General features: G+C 31.4%; 1 long non-coding RNA gene across 1 annotated transcript; it reads right to left on the bottom strand.

Moving 5' to 3' along the window:
• Positions 1 to 929: 929 nt before the first annotated feature.
• On the bottom strand, positions 930 to 1,853 carry LOC107887065 (uncharacterized). Its single transcript, XR_001680987.2, has 2 exons — positions 1,708 to 1,853; positions 930 to 1,280 (listed from the first exon to the last, which is right to left on the bottom strand). It is a non-coding gene; the product is annotated as an uncharacterized lncRNA (long non-coding RNA).
• Positions 1,854 to 4,876: the final 3,023 nt, after the last annotated feature.

Here is a 4,876-nt window from a genome sequence, read left to right as displayed (position 1 = left end):
TGAAGATTTTATCTCCTTGAAGTTACAGCAGAGCAGATCTTCGTAGATGGTGAATCTTATCTCCATGAATCAGTAATGGAGCAGATTTTACCACCAAGCCTTATCTCTCTGAGGTACCAAGAGAGCAGGTTTATGAATGAGTCTTATCTTCCTGAGGTAGTAAGGAAGCAGACTAAAAATTAAAGATCTTATCTCCCTGAGATTGCAGTAGAGCAGATCTTCGCAGATGGTGAATCTTATTTCCATGTATCAGGCAATAGAGTAGATTTTACCACCAAGCCTTATCTCTCTGAGGTAGCAAGAGAGCATGTTTATGAATGAGTCTTATCTTCCTAAGGTAGCAAGGAAGCAGACTGAGAATTAAAGATCTTATCTCCCTAAGATTACAGCGGAGCAGATCTTCACAGATGGCTAATCTTATCTCCATGTATTGGCTAGGAAGTAGATTTAAGCCTTAAGCCTCATCTCTCTGAAGTAACAAGAGAGTAGGTTGAAGGAGTCTGATCTTCCTGAGGTAGCAAGGAAGCAAATTGAGAATTGAAGTTTTATCTCCCTGAAGTCGCAGCGGAGTAGATCTTCACAGGTGGTGAATCTTAAATCCATGTATTGGCAATGGAGCAGATTTTACGTCCAGCCTCATCTCTCTGAGGTAACAAGGGAGCAGGTTGAAGAATGAGTCTTCCTGAGGTAGCAAGAAAGCAGACTGAGGGTTGAGGATCTTATCTCCCCAAAGTGGCAGTGGAACAGATTGAAAATGGTGAATTTTATCTCCATGTATCGACAATAGAGCAGATTTAATTTAATCTTCCTAAAAGTGTTTGGAAAAGAGAAGCGCCAAAAAGCTAAAATTCAACAAGACCAAGCAAAATCGGTTCTTTTAAAGTCTTTGCTCTATTCCCGTTACACGTCAATAAGCAAAGAGGGGCTGCTGTAGTCAACCAATTTTTCCCGGGCCTTTATTTTATTTACACACTCTCAATAAATAAATAGCCAGTCAAATAAACCTAAATAAAGTCCAAATTGTCCATTTACAACCTTTAATAAACACTAACCCAAAATAATAATAAAAAAACAAATCTGGTCTAATGCCCGAATAGCCCAAACATATACAGATGCCCAAAGACCAAATCCTTAAGCCCGATTTGCAAAAAGGGCCCAAACTCGAAAGAACCAAAAAGGGGAATCTTAGCAGCCGAAAGCACTAGGGGTTTCTAGAACACACCAGTGCTGCAATCACGGCTTTCACGAGCAATTCTCTCCGTACGGGCGTTGCTCCATATCTGCAAAAGAATATACGAGAAGAAGCAGCAACAGAATGTACAGCCAAATGACAGAGGGAAAATGTATTTTTTTTTATTTCTATAAATTTGGCTATAAAAAGCTATTATTTGTACCTTGATTTTTTACGCATACAGAATATACACGCTCAATATACGCATACACATTAGATATTCAAAAATCTAACCCAAAATTTGAAAGGTGAATCCCAGATTTATTCTTTATTTTTTTGATTGATTCGTAAATTTAGCACGAATATATGAGGATGAACTCGGATCGACACCGATGAAAGCCAAACATCTCAAATATGCATAGATGTAGGCGAGGGTCGAGTGGTGTTAAGGTTTTTTTTGGATTTCATTTTCAAAAAGAAAAACATAAGATTTTTGTTTTTTTGAAAAAGAAAAAGAGGAAAGGAAGCAGGCTTACCAGATTCCCAAAAGTCTTGGCATCCATGGGTAAGATCCGTCCATTGTCTGTGCTATTAGCCACCAAATTAATGGAGGTTAGTGGCTGCGCAATGGGATAAAGTCTAGCAAAGCAAGGGTTTTGTTTTTCTTACCTGCGTTTTGGAGAAAATAATTGGAATTTAACATCCAAATAAAAAACGGTGCCGTATGAGAGGCGGAGGGTCTTCGCCTCAACCCGTTTGGGGACCCGGGTCTGTGCTGAAGCGCCTAAAATGGCATATTTATGTAGCAAGCCCTTCCCAATCACGCTGCATTGCGATTAACTCCTTTTTGCATCTAATTGGTTTTGTTTTCTTAAAAATCTTCCCTAAAGTTTTGCTTGATGTTGCATTTTAGCCCATGTTTCCATGCAGGTTTCAGGATCGGGGATACTTTCAATCTTAATCCTTGTGAATTCACGCATGTTAAACATGGATTCTTTTATTATTCGAAGCATATTTTAGTTGTAAATTATTCTTTTTACTTTACTTTGATTTTTCATTAAGTAATTTATTAGATTTATGTTATAGTTTTAAATTTGAATTTATTTACTCATATATTTTGAGTTGCTTTATTAATATGTAAATATTTATTTTTTTGTTTTTTTTGTTTTTTTTTCATTTATATTATTTGCAATGTTAATATTAATTGTATCATTTGTATTGTTGGTTACTTATTTCTTGTAATTTGGATAATTGAAGTTCCACATGTTGCATACTATTCTATGTAGTGTTTTATGCGTTATTATACATGTATATACCTCATAATAATCGGTTTTATTCCATGAACATTATTAACATTAAATTATTATATACTTTTAACTATTTTTTATTTATTCACCTATTAATGTTATATATGTATTTGTTTTTTTTTTTAAAATGAAATCGCATGTTGTATACATTAGTTAAATTTTAACTATACATATACAAAAATTATTGGTATATATGATTTACATACATTTTTAAATATTAGTATTTTTATACATATAATTTCTTTTAGATTTATTCACATATCTTTCTTATTCAAAAAGAAAATCCCACATATTTTGTGTATTATTTAAGTTATTATTGAACATATATTTAGAACTTATATTTAATTTGCATTCATTATTAAAGCCAAGATATTCTTATACATATATATTTTTTAAATAAACTTGTATAATTGTGTTTCTAAAATTATTACGTATATAAGTTATGGTTAATCTTATAATTCATATTTTAATTAAATAACATTTTGACATACACTTATTTCTAACATTTCTTCATATGTATATAGCCCATATTAAATTATTTTTACTATAGTACATGTTAATATTTTCGCATAACTTTATGTAAACATTTCGCTATGCATATATCCTATTTCAAAGTTATTTATGTGTATAATATACTACTTTAAAGAACCATGTTTTAAATCATATTTATTGTATACACTCTCATATTTCATTATCCTTATACGTATTATATATATGTTCCGTCACTCTAAATCAATTTGTTCCTGTAAAATTAAATATTATTTATTTCCAAATTCTCTTTATAAACATAATTTTATAAATACATATCACTAAATTTATGTGTAAATATAGTTTTACATTTTGTATATAACCTTGTTTTTTTTAGAAACTTTTGTTACCTATATAACTTATATATTTACTTTGTTTCTTTCTTACATTTTTTACAAATAATTATACCCAATTTTTACTTGTATATACATGTTTCATAAATTTATTATGTACATTATTTTATATCATGTATGGTCATTCCTTCATATTAATACATTATTTAAGTTATCATGCGAATTATCAATTTCCGAATGAATTTGTGTTTTAAATATTTCATATATAATTTGATTTGAACTTTGTATTTTTATCATAATTATTTTCAATAAACATGTTTTTAAGTAAATTTCTAAATTTCAGTTATTCAAAAAATTCTGAAATAAGGCAATATCTAATATTTAGGGAATTCGGAAAATCGTGCTCAATCGTACTGGGCATGACTTTTCCGAAGAACCAAATATTTGGATAACCCTTTTACAATTTCAATGTATGGTTTTTTTTTCAAAAGTCGAAAATCGATCGCATCTTAAAGGTATAAGGGATCGTATCCAATCGTACTAGGTATGAAACCACATATCTTTGGAACAAGAGATTTTTTACCACTAATTTGAGCTATTCAAACATTTTTTATACTTCGGAAAATCTTTTCTTTTAAAACTTTTGATATAAGGACAGCATCACATCAATTTGGTACCAGTTTTTGGGCATAATGAGGGTGCTAACCCTTCATCATGTGTAACCGACTCCCGAACCCGCTTCTTTTTATTTTTACCTAAACCAAATTTATTTTTCATTTAATAAAGCGTTTTAATAGGTGGTCCAATCACACCTAAATCAAGAGATTGGTGGCGACTCCACATTTTCGTTTTCAAAAGTCGATTCCCATTATTTTCAAAATAAAAAAGGGTTTCGACAAGTTTTAGCCCAACTCTACTTGTACCAGATAAATCTACCTAGAAAATAGGAAAAGATAAATCTTGGGTTCTGCAATACCTTGAAAAAGAAAAAAAACAATTTAAAAAGAAGCAAAGGAGGAAACCTTAGAGGGCGAAACAGCGAGTGGAGATCCTTTGGCGAAATAGAAGGTAGCAGCTTACTAGAGATAGGAAGAGGAAAAATAAAAGCAACCCCTCTTAGCCACCTCAGGACATTGTGCAACTGGAGTGAGGATTGGACAAGAGAACGTTGTCTTCTCGATGTTCTTCCATTATTTCCAATTTGTTCCTTTGAGAATTATAGTGATGAAAATGATGTTTAAGTTGAATTTTACTTGCCAACCTATGAGTTAAATCTCATAAGTTTGGGGTTACTTTGATTACACATTAACTATCTTTAATGGTTGTAGTTTAAATTTGAATTATTTTATTGTTTCATTCAATTATACTATTCTTTACAATGTATGTGAGCAATTTGTAGACATAGTCAACTGTGCAGCATATCCTAAATTTAATCTAAATTCTAAAAATGTTAAATTAGTTAAACCATGGTTGAATGATATGAACAAGTACTTGAGAGATACTTGTAGTTAACTCTAGACATAGAGCAACGTTCATACAGAAGGGAACAGTGTAGGGTACCATATTAAAGGCCTAAC

Source organism: Gossypium hirsutum, chromosome A03, assembly GCF_007990345.1.
Source record: "Gossypium hirsutum isolate 1008001.06 chromosome A03, Gossypium_hirsutum_v2.1, whole genome shotgun sequence".
Classification (NCBI taxonomy): domain Eukaryota; kingdom Viridiplantae; phylum Streptophyta; class Magnoliopsida; order Malvales; family Malvaceae; genus Gossypium; species Gossypium hirsutum.
This window is presented reverse-complemented; position numbering and strand designations above follow the sequence as displayed.